At 55.9% G+C, this 7,500-nt stretch overlaps 3 non-coding genes across 3 annotated transcripts in view; all 3 read left to right on the top strand.

Moving 5' to 3' along the window:
* The first annotated feature begins 4,093 nt into the window (after positions 1–4,093).
* On the top strand, positions 4,094–5,971 carry LOC139968320 (small subunit ribosomal RNA). Its single transcript, XR_011793326.1, has one exon. It is a non-coding gene; the product is annotated as a small subunit ribosomal RNA (ribosomal RNA).
* A 605-nt stretch (positions 5,972–6,576) lies between these two features.
* On the top strand, positions 6,577–6,736 carry LOC139968441 (5.8S ribosomal RNA). Its single transcript, XR_011793438.1, has one exon. It is a non-coding gene; the product is annotated as a 5.8S ribosomal RNA (ribosomal RNA).
* A 434-nt stretch (positions 6,737–7,170) lies between these two features.
* LOC139968396 (large subunit ribosomal RNA) overlaps positions 7,171–7,500 on the top strand; it is a 4,028-nt gene continuing 3,698 nt past the window's right edge. The window contains exon 1 of the ribosomal RNA XR_011793395.1: positions 7,171–7,500. This exon is cut by the window's right edge and continues 3,698 nt beyond it. This is a non-coding gene — a ribosomal RNA (large subunit ribosomal RNA).

The following is a 7,500-nucleotide window of genomic DNA, read 5'->3' as shown; positions in this document are numbered from 1 at the left end:
CGGCGGAGACGGCAGAACGACACGCGAACACATGCATAGAGTTTGTGACCATTGTCAACTTGCGTGTATCGGGTACTGGCCTGTGTGTGCCCGACGTTGACGGCAGAACGACCCGCGAACACATGCATAGAGTTGTGACCATTGTCAACTTGAATGTATCGGGCGCTGGCCTGTGTGTGCCCGACGGAGACGGCAGAACGACCCACGAACACATGCATAGAATTTGGACTTCCTTGAAGAAGACGTTGACATAAAAAAAAAAAAAAAAAAGTCAAGCGGGTACTGGCTCAAGTGTGCCCGACGGTGACGGTAGAACGACCCGCGAACACATGCATAGAGTTGTGACCATTGTCAACTTGAATGTATCGGGCGCTGGCTGGGATGTGCCCGGCGGAGACGGCAGAACGACACGCGAACACATGCATAGAGTTTGTGACCGTTGTCAACTTGAATGTATCGGGCGCTGGCTGGGATGTGCCCGGCGGAGACGGCAGAACGACACGCGAACACATGCATAGAGTTTGTGACCGTTGTCAACTTGCATGAATCGGGTACTGGCCTGTGTGCGCCCGACGTTGACGGTAGTAGAACGACCCACGAGCACATGCATAGAGTTGTGACCGTTGTCAACTTGAATGTATCGGGCGCTGGCTGGGATGCGCCCGGCGGAGACGGCAGAACGACACGCGAACACATGCATAGTGTTGTGACCATCGTCAACTTGAATGTATCGGGCGCTGGCTAGGATGTGCGCGGCGGAGACGGCAGAACGACACGCGAACACATGCATAGAGTTTTGACCACTGTCAACTTGAATGTATCGGGCGCTGGCCTGTGTGTGCCCGACGGAGACGGCAGAACGACCCACGAACACATGCATAGAATTTGGACTTCCTTGAAGAAGACGTTGACTTAAAAAAAAAAAAAAAAAGTCAAGCGGGTACTGGCTCAAGTGTGCCCGACGGTGACGGTAGAACGACCCGCGAACACATGCATAGAGTTGTGACCATTGTCAACTTGAATGTATCGGGCGCTGGCTGGGATGTGCCCGGCGGAGACGGCAGAACGACACGCGAACACATGCATAGAGTTGTGACCGTTGTCAACTTGAATGTATCGGGCGCTGGCTGGGATGTGCCCGGCGGAGACGGCAGAACGACACGCGAACACATGCATAGAGTTTGTGACCACTGTCAACTTGCATGTATCGGGTACTGGCCTGTGTGCGCCCGACGTTGACGGTAGAACGACCCACGAGCACATGCATAGAGTTGTGACCGTTGTCAACTTTAATGTATCGGGCGCTGGCTGGGATGTGCCCGGCGGAGACGGCAGAACGACACGCGAACACATGCATAGAGTTGTGACCGTTGTCAACTTGAATGTATCGGGCGCTGGCTGGGATGTGCCCGGCGGAGACGGCAGAACGACACGCGAACACATGCATAGAGTTTGTGACCATTGTCAACTTGCATGTATCGGGTACTGGCCTGTGTGCGCCCGACGTTGACGGTAGAACGACCCACGAGCACATGCATAGAGTTGTGACCGTTGTCAACTTGAATGTATCGGGCGCTGGCTGGGATGTGCCCGGCGGAGACGGCAGAACGACACGCGAACACATGCATAGAGTTTGTGACCACTGTCAACTTGCATGTATCGGGTACTGGCCTGTGTGCGCCCGACGTTGACGGTAGAACGACCCACGAGCACATGCATAGAGTTGTGACCATTGTCAATTTTAATGTAGCGGGTACTGGCCTGTGTGTTCCCGACGTTGACGGCAGAACGACCCACGAGCACATGCATAGAGTTGTGACCGTTGTCAACTGAAATGTATCGGGCGCTGGCTGGGATGTGCCCGGCGGAGACGGCAGAACGACACGCGAACACATGCATAGAGTTTTGACTTCGTTACAGAGGACGTTGACAAAAAAAAAATAATAATAATAATATCAAAAAAAACAAAACATGGTCAACTTTAGTGTAACGGGTATTGGCTTAAGTGTGTGACCCAATGGTCAGAATGAGTGGGCAGAGTGAATCGGATTATATATTAAGGGGAGTGTCTTGTCTCGCCGGTCGATCTTCAAATTGTAGAAGTTTCCTCATATATCTCCTTGATTTCGTCAAGATATATCCGGCACGGGAGCAACCCCGACACTCCTCTGAAAATACGGGTCGCTCCCATGTGAGAAGGTCGATGGTGTGATCGACGGCACGAGTGTCATGCGACCGGGCGAGGGCCGAGTAATTAGCCGACGGTGATGCACACATGCGTAGGCATGGGACCCGTTGTCGTTGCACGAGTCTGTGAGACGGGGCGCCGCCGGACAAGACATACCCGGCACGGGAGCAACCCCGGCACTCCTCTGAAAACACGGGTTGCTCCCGGGTGAGAAGGTCGATGGTGCGGTCGATGGCACGAGTGTCATGCGACCGGGCGAGGGCCGAGATTTAGGCCGACGGTGATGCACACAGGCGTAGGCTGGGACTCGTCGTGTTGCACGAGTCTGTGAGACGGGGCGACGGCCGACCTCGACGGCAGGCCGCCCGATGCATCCGCAAGGTGTGGCTCTCGTCCGAGATTTTGAGATCTCTTTAGTGTAGCGGGTATTGGCTTAAGTGTGTGATCCAATGGTCAGAACGAGCGGGCAGAGTGAATCGGATTCTATATATGAGGGGGGTAGTAGAGTCGATCCAAGACTCGAGAAGGCTTTTAATGTCTGTCGTGTGTGTATGCGTGTCATGGTTGGACTCCAGCGGGCCCTTTCGGTAGGGTCAGCCGTCGTTTCATCGCGACCATGTGTTGCAACTCGGCGCTCAGAGCGGGGGTTTTCACCCACTCGCCCCGTGAGCAGAGGTGTCCCTCCGTGCACACGTATATATCGACGTTCAGATATGAAGCTTTCGCGGACGGGAGTCCACCCGAGACTCGAAAAGGCTCCTTGCCTGTGGTGCGTAAATATGTTTTTGCACGTCAGACCCTTGCTGGCCTTCTCGGTAGGGTCAGCCGTCGTTTCATCGCGACCATGTGTTGCAACTCGGCGCTCGGTGCGGGGGTTTTCACCCACTCGCCCCGTGAGTAGAAGGTTCTTTCGTGCATATGTATATATACAATCCCAGATATTGAGCTTTTTCATCCGCAGAACCCCCGGTGGAGAAGAGAGAGAGTAGAGATGAGAGAGAAAGGAGAAGGGAGAAGGCCTCTCGCGTTGCGTGGTCGATGGCACGAGTGCCATGCGACCAGGCGAAAGGCAAACGGCAAGCCGACGGCGACGGCAGGCCGCCCGACTCACCCGCAGAGAATCTGGGTCTCGTTCGAGATTTCGAGATCTCTTAAGTGTAGCGGGTATTGGCTTAAGTGTGTGATCCAATGGTCAGAACGAGCGGGCAGAGTGAATCGGATTCTATATATGAGGGGGGTAGTAGAGTCGATCCAAGACTCGAGAAGGCTTTTAATGTCTGTCGTGTGTGTATACGTGTCATGGTTGGACTCCAGCGGGCCCTTTCGGTAGGGTCAGCCGTCGTTTCATCGCGACCATGTGTTGCAACTCGGCGCTCAGAGCGGGGGTTTTCACCCACTCGCCCCGTGAGCAGAGGTGTCCCTCCGTGCACACGTATATATCGACGTTCAGATATTGAGCCTTTTCATCCGCAGAACCCCCGGTGGAGAAAGAGCAGGACCTCGGTGTCGTCAGATATCGAGCTTTCTCCACGGGACCCGTTCGGGCATGCTGCCGTTGCTGCGACCATGTGTTGCACTCGGCGCTCGGTACGGGCTTTTTCATCCAAGCAACGAATGCACGCTCGAGGCGTGCGATTGCTCTCCCCTGTTCCAGTGGACGAGCCGTCGCCCTCCCGCGTCGCTTCGAACCGGTCCCGTCTCCGAGGCGGGACCACTGCGACTCCTCTCGAGACGACCCAGTCGACTCGGGTAGAGATACACACCTCGAGAATCCCTTCGGGCGGTTCTTCGATCACTGTACCGTAATAGCACGGCATCGACAATTGAGAATTCAGAGAGAGAGAGAGGGGAGTGCGAGAGCGACTCCCGGACGGCGAACGGGCCCAGCCCGGTTCTGTCGACCGTTACCTGGTTGATCCTGCCAGTAGTCATATGCTTGTCTCAAAGATTAAGCCATGCACGTCTAAGTACAATCCTGAACATACAAGAGAAACTGCAGATGGCTCATTAGATCAGTTATGGTTTATTGGAGAAAGTCTTATACCATGGATAACTGTGGTAATTCTAGAGCTAATACATGCAACAAAGCGCCGACCCTTCGGGGGAAGCGTGCTCTTATTAGGAACAAGGCCAGCCCGGTCCTTTCGGGGTCCGGTCTCCGCTGGTGAACTCTAGATAATCATGCCGATCGCACGGTCTTGCACCGGCGACGCTCCCTTCAAAAGTCTGCTCTATCAACTTTCGATGGTAAGTTATGCGCTTATCATGGTTGTGACGGGTAACGGAGAATCAGGGTTCGATTCCGGAGAGGGAGCCTGAGAAACGGCTACCACATCCAAGGAAGGCAGCAGGCACGCAAATTACCCACTCCTGACACGGGGAGGTAGTGACAAAAAATAACGATACAGGCCTCTTCGGAGGCCCTGTGATCGGAATGAGTACACTTTAAATCCTTTAACGAGGATCTACTGGAGGGCAAGTCTGGTGCCAGCAGCCGCGGTAATTCCAGCTCCAGCAGCGTATATTAAATTTGCTGCAGTTAAAAAGCTCGTAGTCGGATTTCTGGCCGGGGCGGGCGGTCCGCCGTGAGGCGTGCACTGCCCGTTCCCCTTCTCCCCGTCAAACGGGAGTCGTGGGAGATTTTTCCCGGCCAGTGATTCGGTTGGTCGTGCGGTGCTCTTAACTGAGTGCCGTGCGAGACTGGAACGTTTACTTTGAGAAAATTGAAGTGTTCAAAGCAGGCCAAAGTGCCCGAACAGCTCAGCATGGAATAGTGGAAGAGGACCTCGGTTCTATTTCGTTGGTCTTGAGATCCTGAGGTAATGATCAAGAGGGACTGCCGGGGGCATTCGTATTGCGGCGTGAGAGGTGAAATTCTTGGATCGTCGCAAGACGCCCGACAGCGAAAGCATTTGCCAAGAATGTCTTCATTGATCAAGAACGAAAGTCGGAGGATCGAAGGCGATCAGATACCGCCCTAGTTCCGACCATAAACGATACCGACTCGTAATTCGCCGGCGTTCCTCCCATGACGCGGCGGGCAACTCTCCGGAAAACCAAAGTCTTTGGGTTCCGGGGGAAGTATGGTTGCAAAGCTGAAACTTAAAGGAATTGACGGAAGGGCACCACCAGGAGTGGAGCCTGCGGCTTAATTTGACTCAACACGGGGAAACCTACCCGGCCCGGACACAGTGAGGATTGACAGATTGAGAGCTCTTTCTTGATTTTGTGGATGGTGGTGCATGGCCGTTCTTAGTTGGTGGAGTGATTTGTCTGGTTAATTCCGATAACGAACGAGACTCTTGCTTGCTAAATAGTCCGGCCACCCGTCGTGGTGAGCCGCGAACTTCTTAGAGGGACAAATGGCTTTCAGCCATACGAGATGGAGCAATAACAGGTCTGTGATGCCCTTAGATGTCCGGGGCCGCACGCGCGCTACACTGGCGCAAGCAGCGGGTACATTTGCCCTCGGCCGAAAGGTCCGGGTAATCCGCTGAGACTTCTCCGTGCTGGGGACAGGGACTTGTAATTGTGTCCCTTGAACGAGGAATTCCAAGTAAACGCGAGTCATCAGCTCGCATTGATTACGTCCCTGCCCTTTGTACACACCGCCCGTCGCTACTACCGATCGAATGACTTAGTGAGGCCATCGGATCGACCGTCTGGCACCCCCGGCTTCGGCCGGTTGTCGAGGCGCGACGAGAAGACGGTCAAACTTGATCATTTAGAGGAAGTAAAAGTCGTAACAAGGTTTCCGTAGGTGAACCTGCGGAAGGATCATTAACAGAACCCTTCCCCTCCGTGATCGGAGAGGGAACAAAGGGGGAATGTCGGAAAAGCCGTCACAGAGAGACACGCGGAGAGAGCAAATTGGAAAAGCCGGGGGGACTCGAGCGGGGTTTTCACCGCCTCCTTCCCCGTTCCACGGTCGAGGTCAGACCCCGCGCTTCGCCTTCGCTCTCTCCGACAAAAAGGAGACGGGCGTGTCACACACAGACCAGCCCGGGGAGTACCCGGTTCTTCTCTCGTCGTCTGTCTCACGGAGTCTCGCGCTCCCGGTAGCTTCGAGGGAGAAGTCCCGCAAGGGTGGAGACGCCGTCGCCGTCCGCGGCGCGGCGCTCCTCGAGGCATTCTCCGCAGGGCAGAGAAGGGGCACCGGTGTCGCCCGATTTCCCCCCAGTCGGCGAGTCTGACTCGCGCGACCCGCCCTCGCGGCGGTGGGGGGAAGGAGGGAGCCCGCTTCCCCCCTCGGCTCGACGGAGGATATTTCTTTCCAGTCACAAGCAAAGAAGGCACAGAGTCCCCGTGTCCTTTCTCCTTCCGTTCCACTTCTTCCCTCGGCTCTGAGGAGAGTTTGCGAACGCGGGAGTCTTCCAGTGGCAAATGACAATTCTTGGTGGTGGATCACTCGGCTCGTGCGTCGATGAAGAACGCAGTTAGATGCGAGAATTCATGTGAATTGCAGAACTCACTGATCATCGACTTATTCGAACGCAAATGGCGGCTCGGGGATGCTCTGCTCCTCGAGCCACGTCCGTCTGAGCGTCTGAAGACAATCACTCACAGAGTCGGCGTGTTCGCGCGCCGGAGGAGCGCCCGGCCGCAGCCGTCCCTTCGACGGCCGGCTGCGTCGGGTCAGTGTCAGATGGAGTTCTGTGATGTCGGCGCCGGTGAAACTCGGCGAGCAGGCTCGATCGGTAACCGGGGGTTCGTCGGTCGTGCGACGTGCCATCGGGGTGTAGACGTATGCGCCCGTGGTGCGGTCCAGCGTCCGACCCCCCGGAACGGTCGAGGAGCCTCTGCCGGGCAGAGCCGGTCGACCCAATCGCGGGGTCTCTCGTCCTCCCGTCTGCGTTCTCGCAGGCGCATGGTAGGCCACCCTTTCCCGCCGGCGACCCGATTCTTCGGGGAGCGCCGGGGAAGGAGAGACCCCGGGTCGCCGCTATGACTCCGATCACGTTCCACGTGTCTTTCACGATTCCAGACCTCAGATCGGATGAGATTACCCGCTGGATTTAAGCATATCACTAAGCGGAGAGAAAAGAAACTAACAAGGATTCCTTCAGTAGCGGCGAGCGAAGCAGGAAGAGCCCATCGCCGAATCCCCGCGCCCGTTTGCGGTGCGAGGGACCTGTGGCGTAAGGAAACTGAACTCCGGTCGACAGAGTCCGGCCGCAGTCCACTGTGATCGGGGCTGCAGCTTACCCGCAGCGGGTGTAAGGCCCGTAGGGCGGACTCGAAGGCCGGAGGGAAAGCTTTCCAAGAGTCGGGTTGTTTTAGAATGCAGCCCAAAGAGGGGTGGTGAACTCCAT

The sequence above is a fragment of the Apostichopus japonicus genome, chromosome 5, assembly GCF_037975245.1.
Source record: "Apostichopus japonicus isolate 1M-3 chromosome 5, ASM3797524v1, whole genome shotgun sequence".
Lineage (NCBI taxonomy): Eukaryota > Metazoa > Echinodermata > Holothuroidea > Aspidochirotida > Stichopodidae > Apostichopus > Apostichopus japonicus.
The sequence above is the reverse complement of the archived record's forward strand: the minus strand, read 5'-3'. Positions and strand labels throughout refer to the sequence as shown.